We start from the raw sequence: 21,081 nt of genomic DNA on the forward strand, positions 1-21,081 counted from the left end.
ATAGGGATCAACCAAAACTAGATCCAGATTCAACTTGCTTAAAATCCGACATTTACAAGTATTCGGATTCTGATTTTTCTCAGATTCCAGTGCAAGGCTTGACACCGAACCTAGATATAATTATTAATTGGATCCCGTTTTGGCTACTGACTGAAATCCAACCAGAATCCTAACCGTTTAGCCCGCCCCAAACAACCAGGGTCCGATTTTAATGGTGCACAAGGCCCAAACGACAGCAACAGGATCAGGTCATTTCTGAAATTAGAGTAAAAGCCACTTTAAAATCCTGATCGTTGGTAGAAACTTTAGGATTTTTACACGTGGCAGACCTTGTCTCCGCCAAAAATAAGTTTCAAATTCAAAAGTATGAAAAATAAAATAAAATAAAATAATGAAAAATGAAAAAAGATGAAAACCCTTCAGTGTCTCCTGCAACTTTCCGGCAACTAGAAGAGGCCGGCCCTCTGGCAAGCTTAGGGGTCATCAACCAGACCTAACGGTTCCAAGCCACCGCTTGGGTAGAGTGGGTCGGTCACCTCGCCAAGCATAGGCGGAGCGGGTGGAGGGAAGAATTGGGATGTAGCCCAATCCTGCCTCCCGGCCCAGTTAAAAAAAAAAAATTAAAAGCCCAGTCCTAACCCAACCTTGATTCCATATGAAATAGATTTTTATCCATTTTTTTTAGCCCAGTCCAGCCCAGCCCTGACTACAGCAAATAGATTGATTTGTAATAATTGTAGCCATTTTTTATTTTATCTCCAAAAAAAAAAGGGTAGTCACCAAGCCGCCCAACGATGACGTGGTAACCCTCGACTGCACCAGTTGAGTATGACATGGATGCTCTGAGCTTGAACCAATCTTGGGAAGATGCAGTCTTACCGAACTTGCCTCCATTCTTAGCAAGCAGCCAAGGGTGCCGATCATACCCTACCGAGCGTTGATAACCTCGAGCAGAGCAGGACCTGTCAAGAGGCCAATGAGACTTGGGCCTCAGGGCCCCTGGGCCAAAAAAAAAATTAGGGGCCCATTTTTAATAGGGATTCTATTTTCAACAGGGTTTCCAAAAAAACTGGAAGCGCTACCCTCGAAATCCTACTATTAATAGGGGGCTCAAAAAAATTTTGAAGCCCTGCCCCCAACTCCTGCTATTAATAGGGGGCCTATTTTTAGGGAGCCCATTTTTAATAGGGGCTCAAAAAATTTCGAAGCCCTGCCCCCAAAACTCCTACTATTAATTAGGGGGCCCATTTTTTCCCTCCGCCTCAGGCCCCATAAAACACAGGTACGGCCCTGACCTCGAGCTCCTTGTTTTTGGCTAATGTCTCTGGTACAGCCAAGAGACCAACTCTCTTACCACCCCCAAGTCTCTGCAACTCAGTAGAGACGAAGCAAAGCACGGGAGCAGGGTCAACCGACCATTGGATTTCCACAGCACTACTCTCTCTCTCTCTCTCTCTCTCTCTCTCTCTCTCTCTCTCTGTCCCTAAATCTTTTCATCTCAGTGGAGTTGAAGCAAGATGAGGAAAGAATCCGCCTGGACATTCCAGGGAAGCCCTTCCTACCAGCATCTTCTGCAAAGGTGTATTGCATACGTAGAGAAATGAAGATAACAAAAAATGTGTGAAAGCAATATAGGATCTAACAAAGGCACAATCAAATCACAACACAAGGGTTTACGTGATTCGGTCAACACGACCTACATTCACGGGGCATGGAGAGAATAATCCACTATAATAAAAATAGAGAGTACAATGTAAAGAGTACAACGTCCAATAGCTTGCCCAAAGCTAAAGAAAATAACAACAAAAGAATCATATGAAGAGAGGGATGCAAGATTACCTCCTTGGTACACAACCCGAGTCAAAACCCACACCACAACCAACATTTCTCTCTAAGGATCAATGTGTGGTGACGAACCTTCTTCCTTCCTCTTCTTCTCTCTATTCTCTCTCTCTTACTTCTTTTCTCTCTGCACACTGCCACTTTGCTCACAACACTCAGCCCTCCTACACCTAGCACACAGCCTCTGCACCCCTATTTATAGATGGTATAAAGCCTTCTAGATGTGAACATTCTAGATGTGAGCCTTCTAGATTCATTCCAGAAATCAAAGGGGTTTTGGCCATTCAACTTCTCCTGCATTAATGAGAAGCAGTGGGTGGGTATTTCACTTCCCCATATCATTAATGAAGGATAGGGCTAGACCCAATAATCTCCCCCTCCAACCCAAGAGGTACTCCAATACATCTAATTAACTGGAGTCCATGTCGGCCAGCTGCCGACATGTATTTTGTTTCTCCATCGATAAGGTCTTTGTCAACATATCTGCACCATTATTATTTGTGGAGATCTTTGCAAGATGAAACATTTTTTTCTCAAACACATCTCGGATCCAATGGTACCTGATATCTATATGCTTTGACTTTGAGTGAAAACTTGAATTCTTGGCGAGATGAATGGTACTCTGACTGTCGCAGTACACCAAGTACTTGTCTTGTCCTAAACTCAACTCTTTCAAAAATCTTTTCATCCACAGCATCTCTTTGCAAGCTTCTGTAAGAGCAATATACTCTGCCTCCGTAGTAGACAAAGCAATATACCTTTGCAATTTTGACTGTCATGACACAGCTCCCCTTGCAAAAGTGAGCACAAAACCCAATGTGGACTTTCTCGTATCAATATTTTCAGCCATATTTGCATTTGTGTAACCTGTCAAGACAGATGGTCCACCTCCAAAGCTTAAACAAACTTTGAAGTTCCCTCTGAGATATCTAAAGATCCACTTTACTGCTGCCCAATGCTCTTTTCCTAGATTTGCAAGAAATCTGCTAGCAACACCTACTGCATATACGATGTCTAGTCTTGTACATACCATCGTGTATATCAAGATTCTGACTCCTAAAGCATAAAGAACTTTCTTCATTTTCTCCTTCTCCTCGTCACTTGATGGACTCTGCTCTGAGTTCAGCTTATAGTGACCTGCAAAAGAAGAACCAACTGGCTTTGCATTGTTCATACTAAACCTGTCCAACACCTTCTCGATGTACTTCTCATGTGATAACCATATCTTTTTGGTTTTTCTATCACGAGAGATCTGCATGCTCAATATTTCCTTTGCTGGCCCCATGTCCTTTATTGCAAAGGTCTTACTCAGTTTCTTCTTAAGCTTGTCAATTATAGATATATTTTTTTCAAGGATAAGCATATCATCAACATATAACAAGAGAATAACAAAATTCTCAACGAACCATTTTATGTAGACACAATGATCTGAAGTTGATCTTTTGTATCCATTTTCAACCATAAATGAATCAAATTTCTTGTATCACTGTCTTGGAGCTTGCTTCATCCCATACAAACTCTTTTTCAACCTGCATACAAGATTTTCTTTACCTTTGACTTTGAAGTCTTTTGGTTACTCCATGTATATCTCCTCCTCCAAATCACCATAGAGGAAAGCAGTATTCGTATCTAGTTTCTCAATCTCCAAATCCAGGCTAGCAGCAATACCTAGAGCAACACGAATAGAAGACATTTTAACAATAGGAGAGAAAATCTCTTCAAAGTTAATACCTTGCTTTTGACCAAAGCCTTTCACAACCAATCTAGCTTTGTACTTTGGTTAAGAACATTGTTCTTGAGTCTTCAACATGAAAACACACTTGTTCTTCAAGGCTTTTCTGCCTTCTGGTAGTTCCACCAAGTCATAAGTGTGGTTCTTCTGCAATGCATCCATCTCATCATGCATAGCTATTAGCCACTGCTCTTTCTGCTCACACTCTTGTGCTTTCTGGTAACTCTCTGGTTCACTTGCATCAGTAAGCATTACATACTCATGTGGAGAATACCTTCTGGAAGGTTGTGACTCTCTGAAAGATCTTCTCAGCTGGGGTTCTGGAGAAGGTTGCTCTCCAACTTCTTCCTGCTCAACATGGCCTGCAAGTAAATCAACATTTGCCTCTGCATCATCTTTCTGCACTGCTCTTCCTTCAACTTGTGTCACTGGAGGAGTAACTGGATCTAAGTGGATAGATCTACCTGCATAAGTCTGAATTGGCACATCTTTCTTGATATCTTCAAGTGTCTGGTCTTCAAAGAATACCACGTCTTTGGATCTGAATAGCTTCTGCATCTCTAGATCTCATAGCCTGTAGCCGAATTCAGCATCACCATATCCCAAAAAAATGCATTGCCTCATCTTATCATCAAGCTTGGACCTCTCCTCCTTGGGGATATGTGCAAATGTCCTGCATCCAAATACCCTCAGGTGCTTGTAGGACACATCATTTCTTGATCACACCCTATCTGCAACATCATTTGCTAAGGCATGAGCAGGAGACAAGTTGATCACATCAATTATTGTCCTTAAAGCCTCACCCCAAAATTTCTTTGGCAGCTTGGACTGTGCAAGCATACAGCTGATTCTCTCTGCAATTGTACGGTTCATCCTTTCTGCAACTGCATTGTGTTGTGGGGTACCTGGAATTGTCAACTCATGGCAAATTCCATGAATTTTACAATATTCATGAAATGAATCTGTGTACTCGCCACCATTATCTGACCTGATGCATTTCAGTTGTTTTCCTATTTTTCTCTCAACCATAGTATGAAATTGCTTGAATATATCAAGAACCTGATCCTTGGTTTTTAGAGGATATGCCCAAACCTTCCTGAAGAAGTCATCTATAAAAGTAACAAAATAAAGTGCACCACTGAAAGTTTTCACATCAGTAAAACCATTAACAGTTTTTGTTCTCAGAAGACCACAAACATCAGTATAAACTCACTCCAGAATGTGAGATTTTCTATGGAAAGCATTTCTAACAAAAGATACTCTATATTGCTTACCAGCTAAGCAATGAACACACATATTTAGATGTGAACCTTTTAACTCTGGAAGTTGTTCTCCCTTAGCAAGAATCTGCAAGCCCTTCTCACTCATGTGGCATAATCGACTGTGCCACAAATCAATAAAAGAGTCCTCAGTTGTATTCAATTGTTCCTTGTATACCTTACCTTACATCTTGTAAAGAGTACAACATCTTTTTCCTCTGGCCTAAACCAATGATCCGTTGCTGAATTTCCACTGTCCTTGGCTAAAAACACTGTTTCTGCCCTCTTCATCAAGCTTTCCTATTGAAAGCAAATTCAACCTCAAGTCTGGAACATGTCTGACATCCTTGAGCACCAACATGTACCCAAGACTGGTCTGGAGATGAATATCTCCAATCCCTATAATTTTTGACGTTCCTATGTTTCTCATTCGGACAACACCAAAATTATCGGTCTTGGATATACTAAAATACTCTCTCCGTGGTGTGGCATGGTACGGGGCTCCTGTGTCTATGACCCAATCTGTATCTTGGCACACATAAATACATGGATCATTAGTAGTAGACAAAATCACAAGCTCTCATTCAACTGTGGTTGTGATATCTTCTTTGGTTTCTGATGATTCTATCTCTTTTCCCTTTTTCTGATTTTTCTTTAGCTCTTTGCATTGATTCTGAAAGTGTCCTTTCTTTCCACAATTGTAGCAAGTGATATCCTTCCTTGACCTGGACTTGCTTCTATATCTGCGGTCATTTTTTCTGTCTTTTGACTGACCCGTGCCTTTGGATGAACTCACCATCAATCATTCACCAGAGTCCTCATTCGATGATGGTATTCTCCTAATTTCATTTGAAATGAGCCTACCTGTGACCTCTTCCATATCCAATATTTATTTTCTATAAATTATGGTTGTCACAAGATGCTTATAAGATGGTGACAATGAGGTTAGTAACAACAAAGTTTTATCCCCATCTTCAAGTTTAACATTCAGACTAAATAGACCAGCAATAATCTTATTAAACACACTAAGATGGTCAATAATGAGAGTACCTTTCTTCATACGTTTCTTGAGGTGTAACTTGTTGGACAAGTTCTTGGTCATATAGAGGCTCTTTAGCTGCAACCACAATTCTGTCGTTGTCATTTCTTTCATCACGTTACACATGACTTCATCTGATAGACACAATTCAATCACACCAACAGTCCTCAAGTCAAGATCATCTTATTCATCATCGGTCATGGTTCCTGACTTATTCACCTTCCCGACACGGGCCATGTGCACGTGCAAGTAGAGCTTTCACCCTTTTTTGCCATAAAAAGAAGTTTTCTTTGCCATCAAACCTCTCAACCTCAAACTTGGAGCTAACTGACTTAGAAGACATGATTTTTCATAAACCAGTTCTGATACCACTTGTAGAGAAATGAAGATAACAAAAAATGTGTAAAAGCAATATAGGATCTAACAAAGGTACAATACAATCACAACACAAGGGTTTATGTGATTCGATCAACACAACCTACATCCACAGAGCATGGAGAGAATAATCCACTATAATAAAAGTAGATAGTATAATGTAGAGAGTATAACGTCCAATAGCTTGCCCAAAGCTAAAGAGAATAACAACAAAGAAATCATAGGAAGAGAGGGATACAAGATTACCTCTCTGGTGCACAACCTGAGTCAAAACCCACACCACAACCAACACCTCTCTCTGAGGATCAATGTGTGGTGACGAACCTTCTTCCTTCCTCTTCTTCTCTCTACTCTCTCTCTCTCTTACTTCTTTTCTCTCTGCACACTGTCACTCTGCTCACAGCACTCTGCCCTCCTACACCTAGCACACAGCCTCTGCACCCCTATTTATAGATGGCATAGAGCCTTCTAGATGTGAACCTTCTAGATATAAGCCTCTTAGACTCATTCCAGAAACCGAAGGGGTTTTGGCCCTTCAACTTCTCCTGCATTAATAAGAAGCAGTGGGTGGCTATTCCGCTTCCCCATATCATTAATGAGGGATAGGGCTGGACCCAAGTGCAGAAGCTACCCTTTTCTGTGATTTTTTTTTCTTTCAATATTCTGGGTGTAATGGCTCACCCATTTTGATTTTGTTGTGGTTATGTATTCTGTTGACTTTTTTATGTGAATTTTTTTGTTGTATCTCATCAGGGCTGGTGCAAAATCCCATGGATGAGTTCATGAATGTGGACATGCAACTTATCCTGCTGTTGCAAAGAGGACACAAGGAGATTGGGTTAATGGTCCTACACTTCCTATAGTAACATGGTTTATTGGCAAGGTTTTTATCAGTAAAGTCTATGTCTTGCAAATTCTATAAAAATAATGTTTATACTTCTGTATATTTCATTCATAAAATATATATTGTGTTGATTCAAACTTATCTATATGTTCACAGCCAATAAGGATTAAGTGATCTACACAGACATTACATTAATGACAGCAGTAGTCTATATACAACTATCCCCAATAAAGAATCAATTTACAGGAACAACATCACTTAGCATACCAACTAATACCATATAAATAAACAGTTAACACCCAATAGGAGTGTGTGAAAAACAAAATGGAAATTTGGAAACTTACTAAATTCCAAAATAACCATATAATACTAACGAAATCCTAAGGAATCTTGGGTTAGGCGAGTTGCTTAAATAAATTCAGAGCATGCTGCAAACATCAACATGCTTCTCATGGTGGCAGAAGCATGAATAGGAATTGTAACTTATTTACATATACAATCTTTGATGTGTACCCTAGGAAGAGACTATTGTGCCATAGCCAGGGTTGTAAGGTTCCCTGTGTGCTAGATCAAATGAACCTGCTCTGGCACTTAAGTTTCATTAGATTATGGCAATAGGCTAACAGACAATTGAAACATCACCTCTTTTTGTATTAACTACAAGAATCTAATGGTTAAATTTCAACCTAGTACATTACATCAACAGAAAACTGCTTGCTGTTAAGGAGATGATGTCATAGATTAGAGAAGCAATCTAAAAGCTGCAAATGCAACTTAACTTGATGGCATAAAATAGGCCTGAAAGCAACAGAATCTGTAGCACTTGATTCAGGAGTGGTGCAGTATGTTCCATACTAGAAACTGCACGACCCAAGGGCTGCACCTGCTTGATAATTGTAGTGGGCTAAACTAACTGCAAGTCTGCAATCAGGTGATTGGTACCCACCATCAGCACTTGAAATTTGTTTAATAGATATGGATAACATTTTACCTTTTTGTCTAGAAGGAATCTAGCTTTATCTACAACCCTACCTAAAAATTCAGGCTGGTTTGTTGCATTAGAGTTGAGATTTCTCGCAATCTCAACTAATATTTGCAATGACTCTGGAAGTTCGATCCTCATGGACATCTGTGCACAAAACAGAAATAATTACTACGCAAGAAAATTTGAGAATTTTAGGTAAGCTACAACAATGAAGCTTGACTTATGTGGTCCTTACTGAGATGCTTATATGCTTATAGAAACTATTCATGCTGGCAATGTATGAAAAGTCACTGGCAAGATGGTGATAAACTATTGCCCATCTCATGCATAGAGATGACTATGTTGGTTTAAAATAAATTGTTAATGATATCATTTACCTCCTTTGAATTGTCACTGTGTTGAAAAAACATCGCTACAGGATCTAGAAGCCAACATTTCTCTTTCCAACAATAAAGCACTCATGCAAATTATTCAATAGCATCACTTCAAATATCCATGCTGACATTGCCTTTAATATCCTTCAGCACATGCAATGAGAATCAGATAATCAATTTTTGAACACCAGCCCTTATTCTTCATAAATCTTTACCGCCAACACACTGGCATCAAACTGTCCCAACATACTCTCAAAGCCCATACATCTTTGCATGTCATTGTTGCATAATCTGTAACTATTGCATCTGCATTTGCTGTTGATGTTCTTGGGCTTTCATTTGTTGTATCTGTTTATTTGTTCAACATAGAGTCTTGGGAGGTGTAGACTTGCCATAGTCACAAATGTCATCGAATTATTGAATTTCTTGCGATAAATACACGATATAAACAACAAATGAATTATTAGATATTAAAACGCAAGATATTCAATATACCACCTAGATTGAATATCTCGCTATTTTAACATGACTTTTTTAAAAAAGATACGGGAGATCACGCTTAAGGGCCCTCCCTCTCCTGCCCTCTTCGATATTGAACTATTCATTGAAGACTTGAAACTTGAAAGCTAAGTTTGCAATATTTTCTTACACATCTTGCATTTCATTGTTAATTACTGTGCCCAAATTAGCATATCTCTCTCTCTCTCTCAATATTTACATATACATTGCTAAGCTTTTGTTCTGCTTTTGCAGCTGAGTTGAACCAGTGCCCAGAGAGCTCAAGACAGGGTGAGGTACAATGGCAGAACCAAAAAACTGTTATACCAACCTAGTGAAAACAGGATTTCAGAAAAGAGAATTCAAGCCTAGAGGCACGTTCTTAAGATCGCTATCTTTAGAACTTCAATCGCCCCACTCCGGAAATTCCGAAGATGCGAAAAAGGGTTTTGTTACGACTGAGTTCCCAGGATACAACTAGGCTTGAACCTCAAGAGAGTCACTGCTTCGCAAGAACAGATGACCTCTCCCACACATGAACTCTGCAAGCCAAACCGAGAAGAAAGAAAGGAGAAAACTGGAGAGTCAGAAATTCTGATCTCCAAAAGACGAAGATAGAAGATATTTATAACCTTTTAGAGAGGCCAAAACGTTTTGCGATAAATGAGATTAAAGGTCATAAATCTGACAGTTTGAAAATAGGATGAAAGGTACCTGAACGGTCACCCACCTTTGACTGTCAATCAAAGGCCTCCAAAACCGTCCAACAGTCACAAAGCGCCTTAAACTCAATATAAATGCTATTAAAACCTTTCAAATGGCCAGATGTCTCAAAACCGAAAAATCAAAATGGATATTTGCGCCTCATATGCACCTCGCACCGGTGCGAAGTGCGCCATCAAAACACCACATTGCGCCTCTTGCGCGCGCGCGTGTGCGCGAACGGCACGTCCGTTGCTGCACGATGCGCAGCAACATCCGCAATCCACCTAAATACTCAAGGCTTACCAAAGTAAAGAATAGATTACAAACTCTCTATTTAAACCTCTTGAAAAGCTTTTCTCTCTTAGATATGGGACTAAACTTTTCAAAACACTTTTGGTAGTAACCATTAATAATTTAAAACTTTCCTAACAAAAACAACTGGCTATGATGTGATTAATAGGCTCAGTATATATTTCAGTTGAGAAAGGAGCAGCAACAAAAGTTGCCAAATAGAGAAGAGAGTTATTGTTTATATTTTGATTTTAATTTAATTATCAACTTGTGCAAAAAGAAGAGAGAATCTTTACCAGGTGACGCTTACATTCTGTAAATACTCAAGAATCAGTCTTCTCTAGCTCCAATTACCCACATTTGATGTGTCTTTGTGTTTGCATTAGGTCTGTTTTTTTTATTGTGTACTAGAAAGAAAGTGGGTGCTTACACTGAGCTATTGATGGAAACAGAACAAAAATTAGAGTTTCTCTATGGCCACTGTGACAACACAAACATGTCACTTTGTTACCACTTAAGGAATGGAGCCTCCTCATGCATTAGACAAGCATGCCCTTTACTTTGTGCCAAACTGTGAAAACATTTGCATCCTATTGGTTTTATATCCTTTCTAAATGGCAATCTACATGTGACAAATAATGCAGCACTTAGATTGTAGGGATGTATTACAGACGATCCGGCTTGTAACATAGCACCATTGACCAGTGATCCGGACTTTATGTTCTGTTTGGGCCTGAGGACATACATTGGGATGGACGCACCCTTTTCATGTGTTTTAGAAGATGGTTTTGCCAAAATATTGTCTGTCAACTGGAGGTGTTGGAAAAAACCGCTACACCCAATTCCAAACAGCAGAAAATGTTGAGCAAACCTCCAATTCAAGGCCCGTTAGCTTGTGCATACTTTGCCCATGGGGCTCCAGAGAGTCATCAAGTTGAAGGGATGTCACGAGTTCGAAATTCAAGGGTGTGTCTTTTGCTGTGAGGTCAAAACCCAAAGCTAGATGTACTCTCTGGTGGGCAAGAGGGACCAAAAGTTTTTAGATCAATGAGCTCTCGAGCAAGTGAAGTTGGTTTTCTCAATTATCAAAAGAAAAAGTACATGGTTTGTAAAAATTAGAAAAAAAAAAACACCTAAGACAATAGGAAAGAAGCTAAAGATGTTTATTCCGAATCTAATATGAGATGAATGAGGCTTGTTATTTAATGCTAGTAACAACCAAACCTTAGTGATTAGCCTTGCACACGCTCAAGTTGCATCCTTTGGTTTTAGCTGAGCTTAGCGATCTCTAACACGATGGCTGTAAAATTTAAGCAGGACTTTTTTTCCCTTTTTTTATGACGATAAACCCTCACTGAGAATCGGGTCGCTTGAAGGGTCCGCCTCCCTCCAAGTTAAACCCCAGGTATGGTCACCAACACCCACGCCCTTAAGTTCAAGGCACCATACCAACACACCCGGTAGGAAAAATTTAGGTTGGACTTGATTCTACCATTTCTGCAAAACAAGGGGTTTGAGGGGATGATCATTTTGGGATAACATCCATCATACAATATTTGTACAGTCGTTTTTTCTTAAGATGACGATCAGTTCACCAAATCGTTTTTCTAGAAAGAAAACAGTGGTTGAAAATCTTGAAGCATCATTTGATCTAAATTCCAGTGCAATGTACCTTTAAGACTGATGAAGGCTCAAATTAAAGTGATCTCTAAATGTATTATATTTGTTGGATAAGGCCCTCCAACTAGGAATGTAAGCTGTTCGTATCAGGGTCAGGTATCCGACAGAATCCTAGTCTGACTTAAAGTCCAACAAGATCCAAACTGATCAGGCAGCTCGTGTTGGAGAGGAGATGAGAGGAGTGATTGGAGCGGAGATAAAAATGGGAGATGAGGTTGGAACATCTTTGTGAGGAAGTAGTTGAAAATGGCCTATCTCCACTAGGGGCGGGGTCACGTAATGTGGAGTTGCCAATAACATCTTTGTGAGGATGCAGTTGAAAATGGCCTATCTCCACTGGGGGGGGGCGGCGGCACGTAATGGGAGGGTGGGCACGTCTTCACCCTAACCCACAGAAATCTCCCTTGAGGGTAGTGCTTACCTTTACCGGCAGAAAAAGTGGGGTGGGCACTGCTGTCCGTCCCCAAGAGGGCTGATAGGAGAGTGTCGCCCATCCTGATCCCTTTGCCCTTTCATTCCCAAAATTGCCCATCTCTCTCTCTCTCTCTCTCTCTCTCTCTCTCTCTCTCTCTCTCTCTCTCTGTGTGTGTTCTTTAAGACCGATGAAGGCTCAAATTAAAGCGATCCCTTTGTTCTTTCAACTATTCCAAAAATTTTCATGTTTATGTTTGTGATGCTTGTGGGAGTAGAGAAGCAGCTGACGCGCTTGCTGGCAGGCTTTTTATGGTCTAGGTGTCAACTCAAGGGTAAGAGTCACTTGATTGGTTGACGTTCGGTGGTCTTACCTCGGCGTATGACTGGTTTAGGCATTCCTGCGCCTACACTGCGAAGCATTGTTCTTGTCGCCAAACAATGTTGGTTGGCCCACCAACCGGATAACTCTTGTGCTAGTTTGCTTCTTGCTAAATATGGGGATCCAGCTCTTATCCCGGTTCATCCGGGAACCCGAGGTTTGGAGCTCTCACACTTGCGTAAATCGTGGTTGAGGGCTTTAGCCTGCTTTAGAGACCATTTTGAGGACTCCAGAAATTTTGGTCAGTGGTTGCAGTGGGCGTTGGCACCAAGCGAAGAGTTTCTCACAAAAAAAATCTATAGATCGTTGCTACCGTCGGGGGTTGATTGGTTGCCTGAGGATGTGCTTCGGGCGAAGGGTCCTTCTCCCCGTTCTCGAGTCCTGGCTTGGTTAATTTTGCACTATAGGATCCAGACCCACAGTAATTTAAAGAAGTGGGGTATTCAGCTCCCTATTTGGTGCGTGCTTTGTCAAGCTGCAGAAGAATCTATGTTTCACTTGTTCTGGTCTTGCCCAATATTTATGGAAATCTTTAGCAGGACCTGGAGGCATCCGGAAGTACTTGTTAAGGAGGAGTCCTTTGCGCTAGATCTGATCTTGGGGTCAGTTTGTATTAGGCACAGCAAGAGGTGGAGGTTCATCTGGCGGACGTGGTTGCTTACTTCTTGGTGGTTTGTTTGGATGGCGTGAAACGATACTCATTTTCGTCATATTTCAGTTATCATTCAAAATGTGGCGCATAAAATCTTGGTAGATGTTTATGTGATCTTGCGTATGCATCTTAGTGATCTTCCACTCCCTCCTGCTGATGCTACCTATCTATTGTCGCAATCTGGGCAAGCGGCTCCGGCGTGAGCCCATTTTATCTGTCTGATGTTCTTTTCTCTTGTGCTTTCTTTATTTGTTTTGGCTTTTTCTCTTGTTCAGTTCATGGGTTCAACATTTTGTTGATCTTCATGAGTGGGAATGTTGAATTACTTTCGGCTCTCTCTCTCTCTCTCCCGCAACCCTTCCTGTGGTGGCCCCCTCTATGGCTTCGCCCTTGCCCGCTACCTCGTAGGCCACAGGCAAGGCAAGCCCTTACTCTCTCTTTCTCTCTCGACTCTCTCTTGGCCACCGTGGCTCCGCCCTCCCTGCGACCCCACCTATAGGCCCCTCTCTCTCACCCCCTCCTTGGCTTTGCCCTTGCCCGGGACCCTACAAGCAATTGTGGTCGGCAAGCCAAGCCCCTACTCTCTCTCTCTCTCTCTCTCTCTCTCTCTCTCTCTCTCTCTCTCTCTCTCTCTCTCTCTCTCTCTCTCTCTCCTCCTGGCCACATGCCTTTGTGCGGCCCCCCTCCTCTCTTGTCCTCTCTGCTACTATGCTCATGCCTGCAACCCCACGGGCCACAATGGTAAGTCGAGCCCCCCGCTCTCTATCTCTTTCTTCCTTGATTCCCTCTCAATCCTGGCTTCTGCCCTCCCTATGACCCAACATGTGGCCCCCTCTCTCTCTTTCCCTTTGCAAGCAACCCCATAGGCTCCCTCTCTCTCTCTCTCTACTTTCTATGTGACCCTTTCTCTCTAATGGCCCTACCTCATAGAGCTAGAGTTATAGTGTAACACCTTAATTTTTAAAACCCGAAAAATAGTGATAAATTTATCAGGTCTAAAATTTGACATGCTACTTCTCGTATTCTTTCTAAACCATACACTCTTGGAAAAAATATCTCAAGCATTCATAAATTAATTAAGTCCACAATCATCCATAATTATTTACATTCGTCCACTTGTAATTAAATTTAAATAAATAATCAGAATCTAAAAAATCCTCGAAGGTATAGGAAAAGTAGGCTCGATCCCCGTTGCAATCTCCCGCCTTCACTTGCAAGTCTTACTTCCTGAAAAAAACATTATAAAGCAAATGGGATCCATAAAATGTCTCAGTAGGGTAGATTATACTGAACCCGTCAAATAGAAATACGAAATAAAAATTCCATCTAACTTTTCATAATTTAAATTTAAAGAATAAATTATGCATTTCAATAGTTATCATAACCATAAAAATCACTAAATTGAATAAATATGCATCACTCATTTTCAGCAAAGCAGAAAAAATGCATGAACTTACCAAATTGCAAAATTCATTCAATGCATGAACAAATTCTTATCTTTAATTTATATTTTCTTTCTTAAATGATGCATGTTATGCCTAACTAATGTGCATGCATCTTAAGTTTCACTTCTTAACCTCGTGGGTACAAACACAGGCAGACACCTAGATCAGGGTCATGGCTCAAGCGGTATTTTACAAACAAGGATGGATTTAGCCTGGTCAGGCATCATTCACCAGTCCTAGGTGAGGGACGACAATTTGAGAGAGACTCCCAACACCTTTATCTCGATGCATCAGAATTCTACTCATGAGTATATTTTCCCTACGTTACAGGTTAATGTTGAGGGTTTCGCCTATCTTCATGGGTAGGGAAGAGCAATCTATCGTAATCAAAATATAACATATCTCACAAAGTCAGATGTATCCCTTGCCACTCTCCTAGCAAGCATGTTTTACTTGTAATGTTGCATTGTTTCTCTTAAATAACTTAATGTCTTTCTTGCAATCATCATAATTGAATCCATCAAAAGGATTCAGCCCCTTTTAGGGCAATAGATGCACTTATAAAACGTTTGCATTGACACACATTCATTCATGCTTTACAAATACATGTGCATATACATAATTAATGTGAATTTCATTTACAACTTTGCATACATGTCATCATCATCATCATCATCATCATCATCATTATTATCACATGAATTTACATAATTTAATAGTATGGATAACATTAAACTTTCACAATCATATTGTGTAAGTCAAACCACTTGGTCCCTTATTAATCATGTAACCCTCTTTTAGGCAAACATGTCTTATTATTTAAGCATACATTCATGCCTTAGCATAGGCATGTTATACCCTCCATAAAACCAGACTTATACGTGTATACACATTCTACATACAGATCATAAAATTACGCAAATCATGAAACAAACTATGCAAATATTGGAGTTCGGTCCTTAGACCGGTTCTAATTTGCAAAATATTCAACTCAGTCCGACTGTTATAGAGTTTACAAAAAAATCATCAGTCATTGAACAAAACTAAATTTTTCACAGATTGAAGACAATTTTCTCAGTTTTCCAGAGCCGCAAACCGTTCATAAAAACTCATGTGTATGAGAAAGTTACAAATGTTTTACTACATACATGCACTTTTATTTCCGATTGTCACAGAAACATGCTCAGTCCATGACCAAAGCCCAAAATTTCATTGTGAAATTTTGTTAACTTTCCAACAACAAATCGTTCATCAAAATTCTTCGAATGAAGGAGTTATGAACGTTTTACCAGTCAGATGTCTGACCAAAAATATGTAATATTGGATTTATGCATTCGAGTTGGGACAAACTGAGTCACCTGAATCCATACATCTGAATTTTTTTAACATAAATTAATTTAGAAAATTAAATAAAATCATACATGGTAGACTACCATGACCTACAATCGATAAATTTATTTTTTCTCAACCGTTTGGCTAGAAAAATAGACTCGTCTTACACCACACCTAATTTCTCATAAATAAAATCGATAAATAACATTATTTAATAAATAAAGCATAAAAATACTCTATGAATAAAAATAAAATAAATATGAAATAAATATAGAATATCAACATGCATATATTCTACCAACTATAATTAAATTTTTCAAGAAATAAATTAACTATTTCATGTTTTTCCTAAATTTACCAATTTTTTTTAAAAACCTGATATGACTAAAATTGCAATATCTAAGGATTCTGGTCGTGAAAATCCTTCATATTTTTACAGAACATCTATTATAACATATACTTTTGACCTAAATCAAGAATTATAGAAAAATCATAGCATAATCATGGTATTTTAGAAATTTACAGTTTTCCTTTTTGAGAAACAAATTTTTGAGAAGAACTCAATTTCAAAAGGGGTTTTCTCTCCAAACCCTATTCTATTTTCATATTTTAATAGTCCTAAGCCAAACCCATATGTGTGAGTCTTGGTTTAGGGTCTATACTTATAAAAAATTAATAAAATTCGTGCCACGAAATTTGTTTTGCAAGAAAAGTATAGATCCCCCTACCTTTTGGTGAAAAACTCATTCTTACGCGATTCGGTTGGACTCTTTGCACGAACCGAGCGATTTACACATACCACAAACTTGGTTGTAGCCTCCTTACGCCTCCTTTAACCACGTGAAGACCTCTCTTGTAAATTTAAGGGTGAAAACACCTATGAAAATGGTGCAAGAAAAAGAGAGAAAGATGAAGATGGGGATTTGGGAGAGAGAAATGAGAACTCTAAAAAGAGGCAAATAGGGGGGAAGCCCCTCCTCTCGTTATATAAGATAAAAATTTAGGTCAAGGGCTGGGACTAATATCAGCTCTTGATCTAATCTTGGTTGAGTTACCATACCATAAGGTAAGTCCTTTTGTTTCTTTTCTTTTTTTTTGTTCTTGTATTTAATTAAATATTTTGTTGTTATGTTTTATTTTCTACTTGGATAAATTTAGGTTGAGGCCCAAGTATAGTCATTCATATGATGTATATTAATGTACATCATATGACATGTAGCTAAGCAAAGGGGGTCCACGTTGGCTCGATGTCATCCTTTGTTTGGCTACTTACTAAAAGAGTTCCTTATTACAACAAGTCAATACTCTTACTTGAATAGCAAAATATTTAATATAGGTTACTATGTATATTATTATCATTATTATTTTTTCTTAATTTCTCCTTTCTTTCTTTCCTTTTCCCAATTTGCTTCTTGCCTACAATATACTTACAGTTATGTATTACTATTGGTGTTCATGATTAGAATTAGGGATGGCAGTGGACTAGGGTGAAAGCGGAGCCCCGCCCCGCCTCGCTCCGTTTGGACCGGAGATGAAGGGCATAAAACGGGGATGAAGGTTAAAATCCATCCCCATGTGGGGATGGAGGTAGGAGTGGAGGTTAAAATTCATTCCCGTGCGGGGATGGAGGTTCAGATTTTGAGACGGGGCGGGGGTGAAGAGCTTTTCTCCGCCCCCCGCCCCGGTCCATTGCCATCCTTAATTAGAATATGATCGAACAATAGATTAGTGATGCCTATATATGTGTCAAGGGCAAACTCTTGACATGGAGAAGTCCTAATTGCATACTTTTTTTTTGTCATATATGGCAATAACAAAGGTTTATAGCATATGTATATTGTAATTGTAAATGGAAACAAACCATCAAATATCAAACTATCAAACACACGATTCCCTTGATGTCAAAACATGGTAACCTTAAATAAAAGATAATGTTGGTTTAAATGTTCTGCAGGTCTGCTTATATCCTGAAGTAAGATAGCTTGCCTTTCTCGTATAGGTCCTCCCTCAACAAGCATGATGGTGAGGATTATGTTATTTTGCAAGTTGTAAAAGAAATTGCAAGAGGCAAACCATTAGAAAATTTGGAGAAAAATGAAGGTTATTACATGTCTATTAGCGTAAATATAAAACTAAATTTCAATATGAAAGTCCCATGCACAGTATACATCTTTACATGGTTTATAATAGATTCTATCATTTGTGAGTTGTCAAGGCTAATGCTATATAAAATTGATTGTGGTTGGTTGTCCATTTTGTATAATATTCTATTCTAAAAAAAAACTATTTTAACGAAAAACACAACCAAGACAGATATTTCACATGACAGTAGACAACTCTATAAAAATCAATTAACACAGAAAATAAAGAAAATGATGCATGATGAAATGCCATAAGTTGTCCATTGACACAGAAACTCGTTGGTCAAGATTATTTCTTTAGATGGGCTTTTTTCTTTCTTTCATTTTTCCTTTCTTTCCTTTCTTACTTTCTTTCTTAATGTTTCAGCCTTCCCATCCTAGAAGCCTCTAGGATGGGACGTTCCCTTCTTGAGATGCCTACCTAATGAATTAGGTAAGTATTGACTTTGGCTTTAAAACCTTAGTTTTTAGAAACTTTAAAAACTATTGTAAATTTAAAGTTGTAAGTTCATTTTAAATTCTTAAAATTGCCAAGGATGTGCCAATAGAATGTGATAGCCCACCTATGGACTCCTACTTTTTTTATAAATTCTAGTTTATTTATAAGTTTCATTCCATTAAATAAATCCCTAATTAATTCAAATAAAATTCTATAAAAAATCAAATATGAAATTACATGAAATGACAATGAATAAAATTTGAATTAGGCTTAAATGTAAATAGATTTCATCTATAAATTTTTGAACTTTCATGTATTTCAATTGTTTATTCTCTTTTTTAAAATGTTATTTTCCCCAAAAAAAAGGCATTTTGAAAACGATTTATCCCAGGGTCGGCAAGACCCATTGTCGTTTGAATATTTTTTTTAAATTTTTTTGTAGCTTAGATTTCAAACTAAATTCAAATTTATTGAATTCACATTACATACATATCAAGTTATTCATCTGAAATGCCATTCGCCTTTATGTCGATGAAATTTATCAATTATCTGTTCTATTTTATCTTTTTCAGAAATTCAATTCTAAATGTGAATTTCACTTTAATCAACTTGAATCAACTTTACTTTTTCATAGGATGTTTCTTATATTTCATTTTAGAATAATTCATATTTTTACACTTCTTTTTCATAAAATTTATCATTATTATTATTTTCTTCATTAAAAATAACCTAAAGAATTTGCAGGTATTATTTTTAGATTCAATCGAAGGTTCCAAATTCAATTTCAATAAAATATATAAATTATCATATACTTCGAACTTGAATTAACATTTAATTAAGTCTTAATTTAGATTTAAAACAAACTTAAATCTAATTATAATATTCAAATATATTTATTAAATCTGAGTTTAAATCAAAATCTGATTCGAATTTGAATTTCCAATTCGAAATTTGAATTAATAAAACTTCAGAAATTGAAATCAAAATTCAATAAGACTTTGAATTAAAATATACTTTTAGTTTGAATCTTGACTAATATCAAAACTCAAACTAAGATCGAGTTAAGTTCAACTTAAACTTAAATTTAATTTAATTAAAAAAAATCCTAATTTAAAATAAATTTTCAACTTGAAATTTATTCTGAATCCCCATTAATACTTGAATTATAAATAAATGTATAGCTTAATTTTGAAAAATATTTTAGCCTTACTGTTATTTCTCGTAAAGTATCAAAAAATCATGGGTTTTACACATAGGCCTATCATCATCGGCCACCGTCTGCAGCATGCACATGATGAGGTTCTCTCTCTCTTGTGTTTAGAGTATAAATGCATAATTGATGATGTAAGAATTAGGGTTTTGATTAGCATTTAGGTTTTGGGCCTTTTTTATATTTTTTCTTCAATTCGCTTTTAGGTTTTTAATAAGATAGATATTAATTAGTTATTTTTATATTTTTAATCAATATTATACATGATCCACATACTTGATTTTAGTTAGAAATTTGGGGCTTTGTTATATTTTCAATTAGCTTATGGATGAAAACTATGAATGATGTTTGTTAGGATTAAGTTTTTTATTTAGTTTTTTTAAATAACATAAATATTTAGGTTTTATATTTTTTATACTTTTTTAATAGTATTTAGATTTTTATTTTGTTTTTAAATAAAATGAATATTTAATTTAAGTATTTTTATTTTTAATTAACATTAAACAAGATTCTTCATGCTTAGATAGCATAAATGCATAATTAATGATGTAAAACTTAAGGTTTTGATTAGCAGTTAAGTTTATGACTTTTGTGGTTTTTTTCAATTAGCATTTAGGTTTTTAATGAGATAAATATTAACTAGTTATTTTTATATGTTTTAATCAACATTATACATAATCCACATGCTTGATTTTAGTTAGAAATTTAGAGATTTTGTTATTTTTTGTTTCAATTAGCTTATGTATGAAAACTATGAATGATGTTTGTTTGGATTGAGGTTTTCTTTAGTTTTTTTAATAGCATGAATATTTAGTTAGGTTTTAGATTTTTTAATAGCATTTAGATTTTTATTTTGTTTTTAAATAAGATTAATATTTAATTTAGGTATTTTATATTTTAAATTAACTTTAAACATGATTCTACATACTTGAATAGCATAAATGCATAATTGATGATATAAGAATTAGGGTTTCAATTTTTTATTTGTTGAAATGACATAAATTTTAGATTATGCTTTTATGGTGTTATGTATTTTTTCTTTTTAATACTTAAACTTTGGTTAGAACTTAGAATTTTAAGGTTTTTATTTCAATTAGTATAGATGATAATTTTAGTTTTTTTTTTAATTAGCATGTGAGGTTCTGACTGCGAAGCAGGAATGGAGAAGACTGTTAAAAAAAAATATGAAGTGATGCAACATTTTCAATAAAGTATTTTAAAAATATATTTTCAATAAAAATGTTTATGCAAATCGTGCATCAAATAATAAAAACCGGTTTACACTAGTGATGAAGTCTGAGTCGAACTCAGGGAACGGAAAATACTTTGTATTCAAACACACAATTAACTTCTTTTTATTGCTAAAAAAATCAATTAATTGAGTAAATAAGAGAGTGCAGCCCTCTGCGGAGAACTTTAAACAAATGAATAACGGCCTTATTACA

This window comes from Nuphar pumila, chromosome 5, assembly GCF_984573655.1.
Source record: "Nuphar pumila chromosome 5, dmNupPumi1.hap1.1, whole genome shotgun sequence".
Taxonomy (NCBI): Eukaryota; Viridiplantae; Streptophyta; class Magnoliopsida; order Nymphaeales; family Nymphaeaceae; genus Nuphar; species Nuphar pumila.